Genomic DNA, 20,170 nt, shown 5'->3' with positions numbered 1-20,170 from the left:
GGTGACCAGATGGTCGGCTTACAAGATGATGATGATGAAGATTAAGCCACCCAAAAGGTGGCACGGGCATGAATAGCCCGTAAGTGGTGGCCATTTTAAGCCATTACCAGTATCAAGAGCTGATACTGGAGATCTGTGGAGGTGAGAATGCACCCTGCATGATGGGAGATGTCTCCCTTGACATCCCTCCCTTGTGTTAAGATGAAGATGAAGCCACCCAATAGGTGGCACGGGCATGAATTGGTAAGTGGTGGCCCTTTTGAGCCATCACCAGTATCAATAGATGATACTGGAGATCTGTGGAGGTGCAACTGCACCCTGCGTGACGGGAGATGTCTCCCGTGTTTTAAACAGATGAAGAAGATGAAGATGAAGCCACCCAAAAGGTGGCACGGGCATGAATAGCTCGTAAGTGGTGGCCCTTTTGAGCCATTACCAGTATCAAGAGCTGATACTGGAGATCTGTGGAGGCGCGACTGCACCCTGCGTGACGGGAGATGTCTCCCGGACCAAGTGGTGACCAGATGGTGGCTTACAAGATTGATTGATTGATGAAGATTAAGCCACCCAAAAGGTGGCACGGGCATGAATAGCCCGTAAGTGGTTTTAAGCCATTCCCAGTATCAAGAGCTGATACTGGAGATCTGTGGAGGTGCGAATGCACCCTGCATGATGGGAGATGTCTCCCTTGTGAATGTGTTAAGATGAAGATGAAGCCACCCAAAAGGTGGCACAGGCATGAATAGCCCGTAAGTGGTTTTAAGCCATTCCCAGTATCAAGAGCTGATACTGGAGATCTGTGGAGGTGCGACTGCACCCAGCGTGACGGGAGATGTCTCCCGTGAGAATATGTTAAAATGAAGATGAAGCCACGCAAAAGGTGGCACGGGCATGAATAGCCCGTAAGTGGTGGCCCTTTTGAGCCATCACCAGTATCAAGAGCTGATACTGGAGATCTGTGGAGGTGCGACTGCACCCTGCGTGACGGGAAATGTCTCCCATGGATGAGTAGAGGCTTACAAGGAGAAATCTATACATATATACGCGTGGGAACACCTCACTCTACGATTCACCTAAACCCCCTTATTCGTTGAGAACGGCGAAGGGTCAATGTATTCGTCGTGTGTCCAATTTAACTTATATTTTCGAGTGCCCAGTCTCCAGAGTTGCATTTGTAATGATACACTACATTGGTACACCTCAGTTTGTCAGAGAAGGCCGAGATGTTATTTATCATAATGAGGGAAGATGTACGAGAGTTGTTATAATAAATGATTGGTCCCATCCTTGCGTTTTTACTGCAAGGTTTGCAATTCCTGTCATTTATGTCTCCTATCGCCTTCTCATCCTTCTTGTAAGCCTGACTGAATGTATTTTTATAATACACTACAATGTCTTCTCTTAGGGACCGATTTTCCACCTCTGGGGCCTGATTATCTTCAGTCAGATGGCGGCCTAGCTTCTTACGATTTCATCAAATATACATATGAAATATATTTCATAACATATTGGAATGAAATTTTTCACGGCGCTGTTGCCAAATAATTGGACATTTGTATAACATTTTCAAGTAATTTTTATTAAATTCGAATGTTTTTAAGTGTCCCGGCCCCTTAAGGATGAACTACTGAGCTTCCACAGCAGGCAACACATAAAAAGTTGCCTAACTCCGAGGTACTTGTTTACTGCAGGGTGAACAGACGAGTTTGGTGACAGGAAACGTCTCCAACCATTTCTGTCCCGCCTTGGGACTCCGGAGTGTAAGTCGGGAATGAATCCAACTGTACTACCGATCCCAAGTTTCTTGTAAATCATAAATGTTATTAAAATTAAGATTAAAATTCAAATTCAAATGTTTATTCAGGTAAAGTACATACATACAAGGTGTGATACAAACAATGATGAATTTATAGATAGATAGCATTGTACATACAATGCCTAAAACCATTATTATGCAATGTATTTAGTCTATGAAAGTCACATCATCCAATTTTATTTTAAATGTTTTCCCAATATAAGTCTATTCAGTAGTTGTAAGCTTTAAGCTTTTAAAACTTGAATTAAGATTCGTTGGTAGATATTTTGCAAACAGAGAAGTTACCCCTGTAAAGCACCATAGAAAATGAAAGCCACAGATGATTTGAAATTTCTGTACAGAAGAAAGTAAACATAAAAATATTTCTTTAAAAACAAGAAGAAACTAAATGTTTAATTATTAGCATTAAAAATATATTTAAAAAAACAAATTAATAAGCAAACTGATGATATATAAAAAATTAAAATTTTTTAGAAATTTCTTAATATATTTATATAAAAATCTTAGAATAATTTTAAAATATTAAATAAATTACATATTATTAAACTTTTCAGTAATCTAATTTAACATTGTTTTGATATAACACTATTTCTCTCTTTTAATATTTTTAAAGCATTTAAGCTATAAATCTCAAGTTCAAGTATGTTTATTGAGATAAGCAATAAATACATCTCAAAGGGATAGAGTAGCTTAGGCTATTTCTACCCCCCTCTACTTCAAGTCCCTCAAGGGGCGCACAAATTTAGTGAGTACAAATAGACAAATAACATTACAAGAATCCCATTTAACATTGCAGGTTTATATAGTAAGTACAGCATATAATTGTTACACTCTCGGGGCAAAATTCTTGTAGCTCCTAAGTATACTGTCTATCATACCATTATCACACATCCAAACAATTTGATGTGGTACACTATTTATTTCCTTATTTCTATATTTTTCAATAAGGTGACACTCTAATACATAATGTTCTAAGGTGTGGGCGTACGGCATGCTACATAATTTACACTCCTTATCTTTTTCACTGACATCGACACCGTATTGCCAGATATATTTATATCCTAATCGTAATCTCATGTAAATTGAATCCTTCCAAGTAGACTTTCCTTTACCATAAGTGAAGGACGAATTTGTATTTATTATTGAATAATTCTTAAGTGTGTTACTACTGTCCACCAATGCCATTCTCTTTATCATTTCTTCACCCTCCTGAATCACCTTGAGTCTTGTTTTTATTTGTTTCAAGGTTAACTGACATACAACATCAACAAGAGTTTTTTCAGTGGCTCTCTTCGCTATGTCATCAACTACCTCATTCAACAGTATTCCCACATGTGAAGGGATCCACATGAATCTTACTTCATACCCAGTTTTTTCTAGTCTCTTAACATTCTCTCTACACTCTATCACAATATTCTGATATACTGGGCGTCTGCTATTTAAAGACTCTAACGCTCCTCTGCTGTCAATAAAGAAGCAAGCATTTTTACCACATTTGACTACTTCCTGTAATCCTGCTAATACTCCTTGGAGTTCAGCCTGCGTTGAAGAGACATTGTCAGTTAAGCGGCGTCCAATAACAGTATCTACAGTGCCGATGTCAGTGTACTCCCTGATCAAGACTCCACATCCTGCCTTCCCATCCCTAGCTACTGACCCATCACAATATACATGTAGAGTGTTTTCCGTAGGCAGTTGTCGAATTATACAATCATATGTTGCCCTCAGCTCTCCTATTTCATACATACTTTTTTTTCTTATGCAAGGGAGTAATTACTACATCTACATTACAATCCTCCCATGGTGGTGTAAATTTTCTCTTGGGCACAGCAATACACTCTGTAATAACATCATACTTTATAACATTATAACATAATTTATTCATATATACTCTCTTCTTCATCATACACTGTTCACTACTTCCCACCTTTTGAACCGAGAGGATTAATTCATTAGCTCCCCCACCTCTCATTAATCTAATGGCAGAGGCTACATTTATCTCTGAAATTCTATCCCCAATACTCTGCAGATTCAACTCCATCCTCATTATCTCATTCATAGCATTTCTTGGGCATCCTAAGATAATTTTCATTGCTTCATTTTGTACCTTCTCCAACTTGCCCATCCTACCTTTACCAAAACAAGAAATGACAGGTGCAGCATAATCAATAAGAGATCTTACAGTACTCAAGTATAACATTCGTAGCACAGGGACTCCCACTCCCTTTCCACAGCATGCCAAAGCCTTCAGAGGTTGTAATCTCTTCCGACATTGACCCAACAGTCTGTTCATCTCAGCTTCCAAACTCTCATGGGTATATCCAACATATATGCCTAAATATTTATATATATTAACTCTCTCTATATTTTTATCGTTTATTTTCAAAACAATGGGGCTCCGACTTCTACATTCAAACTTAGTTTTGTTTTCATTAACCACCAATCCCATATGGTGACACAGGTTTCCGAAATTGTCCAACACTGTTTGAACCTTTGAAATATCTTTGCCCTGAAACAAAATATCATCGGCATATATGATCGGAGTTACCCCATTTAAGTATCTCTCAGATGCTATCTTATTCATTAGTACATTAAACAGGGTGGGACTCAACACTCCTCCCTGAGGTGTGCCGAGTTCAAAAGACCTCACACCTGACATACAACCTTGATACCACACCTGAGCCTTCCTTTCGTAAAGATAATCCCCTATCCAGCGCAATAATTTCCCTTTAACACCAAGACTAGCTAATTCATATAAAATAACCTCTTTGTTGGCTTTATCAAAAGCTCCTTGTAAATCAATGAAAATTCTATAATAATCATTTTCATTAGCTAGACATTTAATAATACAATCAGAGGTACTTTTTCCTTTGAGGAACCCGAACAAATTACTAGACAGCTGATCACCTATTATATATAAAAGTCTATTTAAAATGATCCTCTCCATCATTTTACAAAAACACGAGGTTAAAGACACAGGTCTATACTCTCCATTGGCTTTAGGGATAGGGATGATCATAGCTTTTTTCCATTTACTGGGAATACTGCCCTCTTTATAACTAATATTAAAGAGGTCTAAAAGTGGGCTTTTCGTCATAGTGGCAAGTTCATTAAGTATTTCATAAGTTACTCCATCCTCCCCAGGTGCGGTAGATTTCCCAACTTTAATCGCCGTTATTAGTTCTTCTCTGGTAATACCTGTGCAAGTGACATCACCACTGTTACCTGTTATAAGTATAAAATCCTTTCTTAGATCTTTCCAAGAATCTAATGACTCTCTCGTTACAGCGGGTAATGAACTAAGTTTGGCAGCTTCCGCCCATTTAGTTACGAGCCCATTTGCAATTCCTTGCGGGTCTGGATGTGCAACAAAATTGTGCTTTTTACCCCTTATTTTATTTACGTCTTGCCAGATTTCCTTCAAGTTTCTGTTACTCCCAACTTTCTCTGCAAATTCCTGCCAATACTTGCTCCTAATTTCCTTTCTCTTCTCCCCACACAGCCTAGCAACTGCCAGTAAAGCATTCTTCTCTTCCTCAGTCCTACCATTCCTATTCCAATCCCTGTGAGCTCTCCTCATTGTTAATGTCCACCCCTTAAGCATCTTGTCATGTGTATAATTTTCTTTTCTGGGGGGATGCCTTTTATACTAGATGGTTTCCGGTTCAATGTTGCATTAAATACATCTACCTCCTTAATTAAATCTTCATAAAATGCTTCTGCCGAAACCGGCTTATAAGTATCATACCAAGACTTAATACGGCCAAGAAGACCCCTTAATTCTCCCTCATTAAACTTTAACCTTTTCCTCTGAAGGCAGGCATGCTTTTTATCTAGTTTAAGCTGTATTTGTAATGCAAAATGATCACTTAGCATTTCATCCACAGTAAGACAATTCCCCTCTATGCCCTCAGCATTTATTAAACAAGCATAATCTAATCTCCCTCCCCTCAAATGAGTAGGAGAGGGCTCGCCCAGCAGTTGAACATCTTCATGTTCCTGCAAAAACTGGTACCATCTGCAACCATTCCTATTTGCTTTACCCCTTGATCCTAGAGCTGGATGTCTGGCATTAAAATCCCCTACCACAAGTGTATCTTCAGAAAAGAAGGAATCTGGCAAGTATCGTAAATCAAGGGAGCTATCAGAGATGTATAGATTAATGAAATTTAACTCTCGGTCCTTTAATTGTATCCGCAAGCTAATACTTTCAATACCTCTATATCTCTGAGGGATTCCAGTTATCTCGGCAGGTATGGTACTTTTGACATAACATGAGACCCCCCTAGTTCCTCCACCAGCATATAAGTGAAAGCCTCTATAGCCATTTAGCCTCAGTATGCTACCATCCCTATCCCCAGTTTCCTGGAGTGCTACTATGTCAATATCCTCTCTAAGAGTATAATAGTGTACATCCACCGCTCTAGTTTTTAATCCATTAATGTTCCAAGATAATATTCTCAATTTACTTTCATCCATGATTAATAATAAAACTACCTTTGCCCTGTCCATCACATTCCATGAGATACAATAGTACCTTAGAAACTTCCTTCCAACACCGTAACATTTTTTCTTTCTCCTCACCTTCACAACTACTACTAACATCGAAGGTAATATTTTTCATATCTATTTTTTTGTTATTTCTGTAACCCGTTTTACTTTAACCGTTCTTTCAACATTTGTCACAACAGGAGGTTGAACACCGCTAACACTACTAGAAAGTGTATTCTCCTGACTATCCTCTATCATCGTTACCTCATGCACATCATTACTTTCTTCTACGCACGTTTCACTTTCCATTTCACGTCTCGTTTTACTTTCAATTACACGTCCTGTTTCACCACCATCTTTACCCCGTCCATCTTCCATAGCCAATTTTTCCAATGCCTCAATCCTCTTATCTAGTTTTTTTTAGATACTCCAAAATTTGATTACCAACCTCAGAGGTGACCATATTGTCCTGAACCTTGTCCTCACAAGGTTTCAGTTTTTCCACTGCATGATGTACTTACCCTAAGCTCGCCTTTACTTTCTCCGTCCCTTTTTCCCACACATTGATCATAGGGGCTGCCGTTCGCTTCCAACTGTTTCCTCCATGTTCCTCTTGCACAATTTTTCCTTGCTGCGAGGATACATCTATCCTGCTTGTAGGACCTGTTCTAGTCTCTTTCAGATGAGGCTTCATGGGGCATAGAGAGGAACCAGCATTGTGGCTGCCTCGACAGTTGCAACAAAATGGGATGATTTTTTCACTTCTTTCAATCTTGACTCTACACTCTCGCGAGTCGTGATTTTTCCCACAATACCAACACCTGAGGTCAAACTGGCATTTCCATGCCATATGTCCCCAACGTGAACACTTCATGCACAGTATGGGCTCCTCAACGTAATTTGCAACGTTCCTATAGCCTAGTCCTTGCACAAAAATTTTCTCCGGCGCCTCTCCCTTTACCAAGGCAACAACCTGGCTTCGTTTGTCACCACGAACACTGTTCCTCTTTGCCCAGACAACATTATCATTGTTAAGAAGAAGACAGTCAGGATCCAAATAAGTTGGAAACTTGAAAACTATAATCTTTGTGTGCAACATACCTTCTTCTGGAGGAACCATCACTACATTCTCAAAACCAACCGTCGTGAGGCGTTCCACGGCCTGTTCAGTCCCAACTGTTATGTAGGACCGGTGAAGACCCTCCTTGAAAAGTGGTTCGTATTCCAAACATTGTTTAGCTAGACGTACCGTCCGCTCTAGCTTTTGGTGGAAATTCAATTGGCATGTTGTAGGTAACAACAGCCTCTTCCTTCTTGTCTTGTCTTGCTTGTCTTGAGTCTTACTGAGTAGGGTCTCATTCTTTGGTCTCTTTGCAATCTCATCGTCACTCTCACTGTCTCGCTGTCTGTTATTATTTCTCCGTTTCTTTTTGTTCACTACTAGTTCAAACGGTCGATTATCATCTTGTCTGTCCTCCTCACTACCACTTAGGCATAACGCCTCAGCCATTTCTTCGACGCTGTCAATAATCGAGAACAAATGCACAATATCCTGTATCACCACGTGCAAAAACGAAGAGTGTGGGGCAATCCTCCACCTCCCACCAATCAGCGGACGCCAAGAGCGCCAACCTAGCGACCGCACACAACCGTGGTCTGGATACAACTGATCTTATATTGTTTCTGCTGTATTGTGCCTACCGATTTTTGTCAACTACCATTCAAGCTGTCATTGCAATCAATCTTAGCTACCTATGTGCTTTAATATACTGTACCTACAATTTTCTCTCATCTTCTTTTTTTCATTTCATGTAACTGTTATCATTTTTTGTCTATAAATTTTGCAAGTATTTACCTCCTTAAAATTTTCTTAGATTAAGGACCTGCCCGAAACGCTGCACGTGCTAGTGGCTTTACAAGACTGTAATTACCATATTTGTATCCTCACATTCCTTATGTACATTCTTGTATATGCATAAATAAATAAATAAATAAATAATTAAATAAATAAATAAATAAATAAAACACAAGCTAGGGTAAAGCTCTACTATTGAATAACTTGAATTTAGAGTCAGCTTAGGGTAGGGGGACCACGTGGTTCCAATGGAAGCCCCTTTAGAATAACTAGTAATACAAACTCTAAAAACACCTACTACACACAAAATATACTACTCTACACATAGAACATGAGTATGCCAGACATGGAATAATAACTCAGTTGGTACTTATCTTGAACAAGACACAGAAATAAGGAAACGAAGAGGAAGGGTAGGAGGATCTTGTCCACGCCACTCCAGCTCAGAAAAAAGATCGAGTCTCCCTCTCCTTCCCCCCAGCTGGCTGCTACCGGCAGACTGCTCAACTAATCGTACCGCAGCCCTATACCAAGTTTACTCAGGTTTACTTTACAAATGATTAGAAAGTATTAGTAAACATAGTTGGTGCCTATGTTATTATTTAATAATCAACCCCCAGCTCAGTCTTTAAATGCTCTTTGAGAAACAAGAATAGTCTTACGTCTGGCAGGGAAGATACAAACAAAGACGCATCGAGTTGCGATTTACTACTCTAACTTATAGAGTAGCTTATTTAGTTAAATTTTGACCTCTGGTTTCCACTGAAGAACCCAGGGTCGTAACAACAGTGTTTAGTGAGTTTATTTAGTAGTCCTGGATACAGCAGTGTCGTAGACGTTGTGACGAAGCCTGGAGCAGAGCAGAGAGCTGAGTGTGGCCGGAGTCGCGGAGCTCTATGTGGGAGAGCGTTGTAGCTGGATGAAGTCGTAGTCTGCTGCCTGCTCTGTGTCGAAGCTGTAGGTCTTGGGTCGATTGTTACTACACCTCACAGTAAAATAGGAGGGTGGAAAAACCGTTACCTGTAAATAGGGATAGAATTATAGCTTCTGTAATTAGTTATGCTATTAAGATAATGAGATAATGGAGCGAGTATAAGATTAACTCGCTACAATGGCAAACAGCTCAGTTTGGGTTGATGATACTAGTCCTCCCAGTCTCCAGTATGCCTGTACGCTGGCGTGCAAAGAGCAGAGCCAGCACTCTGCTGGCTATCCTGTGTCCACCGATCCGTCTGTGAAGATGTGGGTGGCTCCGGCTACTGCAATGCTATACATTTGCTTTTCTATAATGCGCCTGAGGATTGTTGGATCATAAGCAGCCTTTTTCATTGGGAGACTTTCTATTACTATTTTGAAAGTAGGCTCTTCCCATGGTGCGGAAGAAGTGTAGTTTGGGTGTGGTTGATCACCCTCTCTATCAAGAATCATGCTGTTTAAATATAATCTATTTAGGACATTTCCTGCTCTGGCAGCCCAAAAGTTTCCATTGTTTTGGCCAAGTCCAACGACCAAGGCCTGCCGTACTGGGATTGGATCAGGAGAAATAATTATCTTACTGATAATTGCAGCTGTTATTTGTGATATTCTTTCTTGAAGAGAGGGCAAACCCGTCTCTAGTCTAAGAGTTTCAAGCCTGGTCCACATGGGGGCTCCCAGTGCGGCTCTCATAACATTGTTTTGGGCAACTTCAAGTTTTTTCCACTGTTGGCGTGATAGACTTGAGAGTGCACGTACGGTATAGTCGATCACTGATCTGACTGCCTGTATATGCTTACAAGATTGATTGATTGATGAAGATTAAGCCACCCGAAAGGTGGCACGGGCATGAATAGCCCGTAAGTGGTGGCCCTTTTGAGCCATTACCAGTATCAAGAGCTGATACTGGAGATCTGTGGAGGTGCGACTGCACCCTGCATGACGGGAGATGTCTCCCATGGACCAAATGGTGATACTTACAAGGTTGTTGTTGTTGTTACAGATTCAGCTACTCGGAACAAGTTCCAAGTAGCACGGGCTATGGTGAGCCCGTAACTTACCTGGCACAGGAGCGGGACAAGTAGCACGGGCTATGGTGAGCCCGTAGTGGACTTACCTGGCACAGGAGCGGTGCTGTGGGGGCTGTGCTTACAAGATTGATTGATTGATGAAGATTAAGCCACCCAAAAGGTGGCACGGGCATGAATAGCCCGTATGTGGTGGCCCTTTTGAGCCATTACCAGTATCAAGAGCTGATACTGGAGATCTGTGGAGGTGCGACTGCACCCTGTGTGACGGGACAACATCTCCGGTGGTGCTTACAAGGTTGTTGTTGTTGTTCAAGATTCAGCTACTGGGAACTAAAAGTTCCAAGTAGCACGGGCTATGGTGAGCCCGTAACTTACCTGGCACAGGAGCGGGGCAAGAAGCACGGCCTCCCCATTGGGCTTACAAGGTGTTTGTTGTTTAAGATTCGCTACTTGGAACAATAAGTTCCAAGTAGCACGGGCTATGGTGAGCCCGTTGTGGACTTACCTGGCACGGGAGTGGTGCCGTCTCTGTGGCTTACAAGGTTGTTGTTGTTAGAGATTCAGCTACTTGGAACAAGATCCAAGTAGCACGGGCTATGGTGAGCCCGTAACTTACCTGGCACAGGAGAGGGGCAAGAAGCACGGGCTATGGTGAGCCCGTAACTTACCTGGCACAGGAGCGGGGCAAGAAGCACGGGCTATGGTTAGCCTCGTGGACGGGAGATGTCTCCCGTGGCTTACAAGATTGATTGATTGATGAAGATTAAGCCACCCCAAAGGTGGCACGGGCATGAATAGCCCGTAAGTGGTGGCCCTTTTGAGCCATTACCAGTATCAAGAGCTGATACTGGAGATCAGTGGAGGTGCGACTGCACCCTGCGTGACGGGAGATGTCTCCCGTGGGCTTACAAGATTGATTGATGATTGATGAAGATTAAGCCACCCAAGAGGTGGCACGGGCATGAATAGCCCGTAAGTGGTGGCCCTTTTGAGCCATTACCAGTATCAAGAGCTGATACTGGAGATCTGTGGAGGCGCGACTGCACCCTGCGTGACGGGAGATGTCTCCCGGACCAAGTGGTGACCAGATGGTCCATGATCAAGATTGATTGATGAAGATTAAGCCACCCAAGAGGTGGCACGGGCATGAATAGCCCGTAAGTGGTGGCCCTTTCGAGCCATTACCAGTATCAAAAGATGATACTGGAGATCTGTGGAGGCGCAACTGCACCCTGCGCGACGGGAGATGTCTCCCGGACCAAGTGGTGACCAAATGGTCTGATGAGGAGATTGATTGATTGATGAAGATTAAGCCACCCAAGAGGTGGCACGGGCATGAATAGCCCGTAAGTGGTGGCCCTTTCGAGCCATTACCAGTATCAAAAGATGATACTGGAGATCTGTGGAGGCGCAACTGCACCCTGCGTGACGGGAGATGTCTCCCGGACCAAGTGGTGGGCTTACAAGGAGAAATCTATACATATATACGCGTGGGAACACCTCACTCTACGATTCACCTAAACCCCCTTATTCGTTGAGAACGGTGAAGGGTCAATGTATTCGTCGTGTGTCCAATTTAACTTATATTTCCGAGTGCCCAGTCTCCAGAGTTGCATTTGTAATGATACACTACATTGGTACACCTCAGTTTGTCAGAGAAGGCCGAGATGTTATTTATCATAATGAGGGAAGATGTACGAGAGTTGTTATAATAAATGATTGGTCCCATCCTTGCGTTTTTACTGCAAGGTTTGCAATTCCTGTCATTTATGTCTCCTATCGCCTTCTCATCCTTCTTGTAAGCCTGACTGAATGTATTTTTATAATACACTACAATGTCTTCTCTTAGGGGCCGATTTTCCACCTCTGGGGCCTGATTATCTTCAGTCAGATGGCGGCCTAGCTTCTTACGATTTCATCAAATATACATATGAAATATATTTCATAACATATTGGAATGAAATTTTTCACGGCGCTGTTGCCAAATAATTGGACATTTGTATAACATTTTCAAGTAATTTTTATTAAATTCGAATGTTTTTAAGTGTCCCGGCCCCTTAAGGATGAACTACTGAGCTTCCACAGCAGGCAACACATAAAAAGTTGCCTAACTCAGAGGTACTTGTTTACTGCAGGGTGAACAGACGAGTTTGGTGACAGGAAACGTCTCCAACCATTTCTGTCCCGCCTTGGGACTCCGGAGTGTAAGTCGGGAATGAATCCAACTGTACTACCGATCCCAAGTTTCTTGTAAATCATAAATGTTATTAAAATTAAGATTAAAATTCAAATTCAAATGTTTATTCAGGTAAAGTACATACATACAAGGTGTGATACAAACAATGATGAATTTATAGATAGATAGCATTGTACATACAATGCCTAAAACCATTATTATGCAATGTATTTAGTCTATGAAAGTCACATCATCCAATTTTATTTTAAATGTTTTCCCAAAATAAGTCTATTCAGTAGTTGTAAGCTTTAAGCTTTTAAAACTTGAATTAAGATTCGTTGGTAGATATTTTGCAAACAGAGAAGTTACCCCTGTAAAGCAACATAGAAAATGAAAGCCACAGATGATTTGAAATTTCTGTACAGAAGAAAGTAAACATAAAAATATTTCTTTAAAAACAAGAAGAAACTAAATGTTTAATTATTAGTGTTAAAAATATATTTAAAAAACAAATTAATAAGCAAACTGATGATATATAAAAAATTAATTTTTTTTAGAAATTTCTTAAAATATTTATATAAAAATCTTAGAATAATTTTAAAATATTAAATAAATTACATATTATAAAACTTTTCAGTAGACTAATTTAACATTGTTTAAATATAATACTTTTCTCTTTTAATATTTTTAAAGCATTTAAGCTATAAATCTCACCATTTGGTCCAGGAGACATCTCCCGTCACGCAGGGTGCAGTCGCACCTCCACAGATCTCCAGTATCATCTATTGATACTGGAGATGGCTCAAAAGGGCCAACACTTACGAGCTATTCATGCCTGTGCCACCTTTTGGGTGGCTTCATCTTCATCTTAACACATTCATAAGGGAGACATCTCCCGTCATGCAGGGTGCATTCGCACCTCCACAGATCTCCAGTATCAGCTCTTGATACTGGTAATGGCTTAAAAAGGGCCACCACTTACGGGCTATTCATGCCCGTGCCACCTTTTGGGTGGCTTAATCTTCATCAATCAATCAATCTATAAATCTCCCATAATATCTGTAAAAATTTAAAAAGATGCAAAGATGACTGGCAGCTGGACAACAGTACAGCATAGCTTAAGTCAATAAGTGTGGATCATTTATATGTTGTTTAACTAAGTTATCCCCACCTGTGGGTGACAGTTGGCTCAAACACGGTACTCAGTAGTAGCTTAGTTATATATAATATTAGATATGATATATCTAATTTCTATAGATTTCTATATATATAATTTCTATTTCTATATATAATTAGATATGATATATCTAATAGAATCTATTTGTTAAAATATCTATAGATTAAGGAGTAAAAACACGCAAATTAAAGTCAAACGTTTATTCAGGTAAAAATACATACAAGATGAGTTACAAACATAATGTTGGATTTCTAGATAGAGCTAGTACATGCTAGGCCTAAAGCCACTAGTACGCACAGCGTTTCGGGCAAGGTGTGGGGGTGTGGGGGGAAAACACAGACTAAAATTTAAAACTAATTGAGATCAAAGCATAAATTGAATTGAAAAGGGAAAAAAGAACGATATTAATTACATGATGGATAGAACAACAGAAGTAATTTTAACTAAATGAACTGAGGACTACAATTTTCTATAAGTTTATGCATGTCGGGTATCAGCAGTTTATCAAGTTCGTCAACAAACAGTATTGTTTGAAAATAGCAAGACATAGGTTGACATTTAGGGGGAAAGGTAGGTTACATGGAGTTTATTAGGAAGTACTTAGATTTTCTCCTAAACTGGTTGAGAGAGGTACTGTCTTTGATATGATTGGGAAGGTCATTCCACAGTCTGGGTTCCTTGATTTGTAGAGCATTTCTAGTTTGGTGACGTCGTACTCCTGGAATATCAAAAAGGCCTTTGTTTCTGGTGTGTTGCTCATGGATTCTGTTACAACCTTCTAGGAAGCTTTTAAGGTCAGGATTGACATCACAGTTCAGATTTTAAAATATATAAGAGTACACATGAGAGGATGTGCAGTGACTTAATATCTAACATATTCAATGATTTAAGTAAGAGTACCGAATGCTGTCTGGGGCCAGATTTTGATATTGTTCTAATAGCAGCTTTGTGTTGAGTAATTAGAGAACGTAGATGATTTGGGGTAGTAGAACCCCAAGCACAAACACCATAATAGAGATAAGGATAGATGAAAGAGTGATAGAGCGTCACCAGGGCAGGGCGAGGTACATAATATCTGATCTTAGAAAGAATGCCAACTTATTTATTTATTTATATACAAGAAGGTACATTGGGTTTATAAGAGTACATAGCATGATGTGTTTACATTCTTGTAAAGCCACTAGTACGCACAGCATTTCGAGTAGTTTTCTAATACTGTTTAGGACCTTTTTTTTGCTATCTTTAGAATGTGTCCCTGGAAATTCAGCTTGTTATCTATGAGGACACCAAGGAATTTACCATCTACTTTGTTACTAATTTGGATATTGTTAATTCTTAGCATAATTTGATCTGAGGATTTATTATCAAATAAAATATAAAAGTTTTTGTCAATGTTAAGGCGAGTTTCCAAACAAACATTTTCTCGTTTTCAAAATGTTCTAAAAACGCCATTTGATTGTTTTACTCATGTTTTAAATTACGTTTATACACGTATTTTGAAGAATAGGTACATACGATTTTTAGATAGAAGAGAAAGAAGGAGAGATGAGAAATATGGAGAGGAGAGAAAGAGAGAGAAGGAGAAATAAGGAGAGGAGAGAAAGAGAGAGAAGGAGAAATAAGGAGAAAGAGAGAGGAAGGGAATATAAATAAGAGAGAGAGAGAAGAGGAGAGAGAAGAAAGCGAGAAGAGAAAGAGGAGAGAGAAGAAAGCGAGAAGAGAAAGAGGAGAGAGAGGAGAGAAAGAGATAGAGAGTAGGAAAAATAAAGAGAGAGAGAAATAAACAGAGAGAGAGGAGACAAGGAATATATATATAGAGGAGAAATAATTACCTAAATAAAGACCCAACAGAGCACACACTTATGTAACAGGTACATATACCACTAAGAAAAAAATAAAAGATTTGAACTGGGACGAGAATGGCGCTCCCACCATAGGTGACTAAAACAAATAGCAGAGCATCTTAACTCAAACACTTGACCACTCTATCCTAACAATAATAAGGACGGCTATGTAGGGAAATAGAAATGATTAGGGTAAGGCTGCAGGAATCATATACTATTCAATAGAGGCAAAGAGAGCAAAAAAGCCATAAGTAAAATAGAGGAATCCGAAATACTTTTTTTTTATGAAAAAACTAGAACAAAACCCATATCCAGCCTTTGCGTAAGGGTGATGGAACTTTCACAGATGACAATAAAGAAACAAATGAAATACCAAGGCTTCGGCACGATTCTATTTTCAGTGAACCCCTGAACACATACTCCCCCCCCCCCCCTCTTTCAGAGCAGGAGGGATTGCTGAAATAGAGGGAATACAGAGAACATATACAGCATACATAGATATGATAAAGCACCTAAATTATTGGGATCGTCTCAAAGCTCTCCAAATATACTCTCTAGAAAGAAGACGAGATAGATATCCAATAATATACACCTGGAAAATACTGGAGGGCCAGGTCTCAAATCTACACAGTAAACTAACAACATACTGGAGTGAACGACATGAAAGAAAATGCAGAATAGAACCAGTGAAGAGCAGGGGGTGCCATAGGCACAATTATAGAGAACTGTATAAACATCAGAAGTCCGCAGTTGTTCAGCATCCTCCCAGCAAGTATACGGAATATTGCCAGAACAAACGTGGACATCTTCAAGAAAAAATATATAGTTTTCTTCAAGAAGTGCTGGATCAACCAGGTTGTGGTAGATATGTAAGCTTGCGGGCTGCTTCAAGCAACAGCTTGTTGGACCAAGCTCTCACAAGGCAAGCCTGACCCCAGGCTTGGCTTGGGGAGTAGAAACCCCCCCAGAGCCCCATTCAGGTCCAGGTATAATCCAGGTTTATACATGACTCACCACTGATGACGTTTGAACACTTCTCAACACTTGGGAATGTTAGCCCAAAACATATTACGAAAACCGGCAGCTTAAGCAGCAAATTTGTGACCGTCCTGGGCAAGAGGATGAACCGCAGGCTGGCTACACCTAATAACCCTGCAGACAACCTGGGAGAGCCCTGGAACAGGGAAGAAGGGAAACCGGGTCAGCAGGAAAGCACGAGATGGCAGATTCAAGCTGAGTGGAAGGTAACGAAAGCGGTAACTCAGTTAACACAAAATGTTTACTGACGTATTTATTTGGTAGCAGATCTGTAACTATTTATTTAAAGTCGTCTTTGAAACGTATAAAATATGTATAACGTGTGTGTGTTCACCTAATTGTGCTCACTTAATTGTGCTTGTGGGGGTTGAGCTTTGGCTCTTTGGTCCCGCCTCTCAACTGTCAATAAACTGGTGTACAGATTCCTGAGCCTATTGGGCTCTATCATATCTACATTTAAAGCTGTGTATGGAATCCGCCTCCACCACATCTCTGCCTAATGCATTCCACCTGTTAACTACTCTGACACTGAAAAAGTTCTTTCTAACGTCCCTGTGGTTCATTTGGGTACTTAGTTTCCACCGTGTCCCCCTTGTTCGCGTGCCACCAGTGATGAATAGTTTATCCTTGTCTACCCTGTCCATTTCTCTGAGGATTTTGTAGGTAGTGATCATGTCTCCCCTCACTCTTCTGTCTTCCAGTGTCGTAAGGTGCATTTCCCGCAGCCTTTCCTCGTAACTCATGCCTCTTAGTTCTGGGACTAGTTTAGTGGCATACCTCTGAACACATACCTCTGTGTGTGTTTGTGTGTATTCACCTAGTAGGGGGGGTTGAGCTTTGCTCTTTCGGCCCGCCTCTCAACTGCCAATAAACTGTTTACTAACTACTTTTTTTTCACACCACACACACACACCAGGAAGCAGCCCCTGACAGCTGATTAACTCAAAGGTACCTATATATATATTTACTGCTAGGTAACAAGGGCAGTCAGGGTGAAAGAAACTTTGCCCATTTGTTTCTGCCTGGTGCGGGAATTGAACCCGTGACACAGAATTACGAGTCCTGCGCGCTATCCATCAGGCTACCTGCGTATATATGTGTGTGTGTGTGTGTGTGTGTGTGTGTGTGTGTGTGTGTGTGTGTGTGTGTGTGTGTGTGTGTGTGTGTGTGTGTGTGTGTGTGTGTGTGTGTGTGTGTGTGTGTTTTGGCATGTGTGTGTTTGTAAAGTACTGATAGGTATAAGCATTAGACTAGTACTATAGGGTAGTGTGTGAAGGCAGGCGCTGGGTGTTGTGAGTAATATGATACTGGTTGGCCAGCTTGTGGTCAACTGCTGCCTATTGCGAAGGCGCACAGTTAATTAGCCCAAAATTGGAATGCTCAACGGCCCCTGTCGGCCCTGCCGTCCCTCCACTTTTATCTGCTGCTCCCTGAGCTCTCAGCAACCTGCAAATGATGTAGCATCCCTAGAAGGCAGCTAAGTACTCAATGAACCAAATGTGATTGAAACAATCATCAAGACCAACCCACATAATCTCATTTGTACCTTACTAGTGTTGCTCCCTGGAGGAAGGTGTACCCGACGTTCTCTGCTGCTGCATCAACAAGTCTTCCCTATTTGTGCCTGCCTACATTTATCCTGCTGCCATGAGTAACAAACCCAAGTCCGGTAAGGCCACTAAGAAAGATAGCACACCTATGATTAATAAATCAACTAGCCAACTGGAGCCGGTCGGCCGAGCGGACAGCACGCGGGACTTGTGATCCTGTGGTCCTGGGTTCGATCCCAGGCGCCGGCGAGAAACAATGGGCAGAGTTTCTTTCACCTTATGCTCCTGTTACCTAGCAGTAAATTAGGTACCTGGGTGTTAGTCAGCTGTCACGGACTGCTTCCTGGGGGGTGGAGGCCTGGTCGAGGACCGGGCCGCGGGGACACTAACAGCCCCGAAATCATCTCAAGATAGCCAGACTACCAACATGACTAATTAACTTGAAGTACTTAGCTGCCTTCTAGGGATGCTACATCATTTGCAGGTTGCTGAGAGCTCAGGGAGCAGCAGATAAAAGTGGAGGGACGGCAGGGCCGACAGGGGCCGTTGAGCATTCCAATTTTGGGCTAATTAACTGTGCGCCTTCGCAATAGGCAGCAGTTGACCACAAGCTGGCCAACCAGTATCATATTACTCACTGTAATTAACTTGAATGTAAGATCTCTAAGCAAACACTTTGATGATGTTAATGTCCTGATTCAAACAGTTGACAACAAATTCTCTTTTATTGTGTTTACTAATTGAGTGGTTAAAAGAGGATACTACTCAACTCTTCAACATACCTAACTACTCAGCTCTTAACAACTGTCGTCCTTTACAAAGAGGTGGTGGTACTTCTCTTTACTACCACCAAGAACTGACTTGCTTAGAAGTAATTAAAACTAGAGACCCTTATGGAGAGTATATATTTGCCTGTTTCAGAGTCAAGGGTGGCGAGGCTGTCTTGACTGTGGGAGCAGTCTACAGGGTTCCTAACACTGATGTGACAGAATTTAACTCTAACCTTAGAAATCTAATACAAGAGAACAGACTGAACAAAAACCATTTAATTATTTCTGGTGACTTTAACGTTGACCTCTGCGACCCTGATAACTCTCCTGCTGCCAGCTTCCTCAACTGTATGAATTCCTGCTTCCTCATACCCTTAATCACTAGACCTACTAGAATCACTGATAGTACTGCCACGGCTCTTGATCACATCTGGACCAACATAACCTCTCCGCTTACTTCAGGGATAATCACTGATAGCACTACAGTTCATTACCCCACATTTCTCCTAACCAACATTCACAAACCACCTCTAGATACAAGGAAGATAAGCTTTAGGCTGCACAATGAAACTTCTATAGAAGAATTAGGTTCTTCTCTTCCATTGGGTCATCCCTTGCTAATGATATTCCATCTTCCAGTACTGATGTTCAGGACTATCTTACAGGTAACTACCCACAGTCTCTGTACCTAACGCCCGCTAATTCCACTGATGTAAATGAGGTAATCCTTTCCCTTAAGACCTAGTCTAGTGCCCCTTGCGAAGATAGCAACTCTAATTTACAAAAAAGCCTCCAGATCTTTAGCTCCTGCCATTGCATTGCTCTACAACAAGTCACTTGAACTCCAAACTTTTCCAGATATTTTCTAAAAATAAGCGAGAGTAACCCCAGTCCATAAAACTGGTGATCTCACTGATGTCAACAGCTTCAGACCTATATCAATCCTGCCAAAATTGTCCAAAAATATTTGAAAAACTAATCTACAAACAGCTTTACTCTTATCTAGCCAAACACAATATACTCTTGTCAATATGCCTTCAGATCCAAAAAAAAAGCACTAACGATGCACTTATTAGTATGATTAACTTGATACTTGCAGCTTTTGATAAAAATGAGTTTCTTGTTGGGTTATTTGTGGACCTACGTAAGGCTTTTGTCACTGTCAACCACCAAAACCTTCTTCTTAAATTACATCATAATGGAGTCAGAGGTCATTCCCTGCAATACCTTTAGTCCTACCTTACTGGCAGGCTCCAGTATGTTTCTGTGAATAATTCCATTTCTCTGACACTACCTGGTTGATTACCTGGTTGATGGGGTTCTGGGAGTTCTTCTACTCCCCAAGCCCGGCCCATCGGTGTTCCACAGGGAAGCATACTTGGCCCTCTCCTCTTTCTCATCTACATTAATGACCTACCAAATGCCTCCCAACACCTCAAACCAATTC

This window comes from Procambarus clarkii, chromosome 5 (genome assembly GCF_040958095.1).
Source record: "Procambarus clarkii isolate CNS0578487 chromosome 5, FALCON_Pclarkii_2.0, whole genome shotgun sequence".
Taxonomy (NCBI): Eukaryota; Metazoa; Arthropoda; class Malacostraca; order Decapoda; family Cambaridae; genus Procambarus; species Procambarus clarkii.
The sequence above is the reverse complement of the archived record's forward strand: the minus strand, read 5'-3'. Positions refer to the sequence as shown.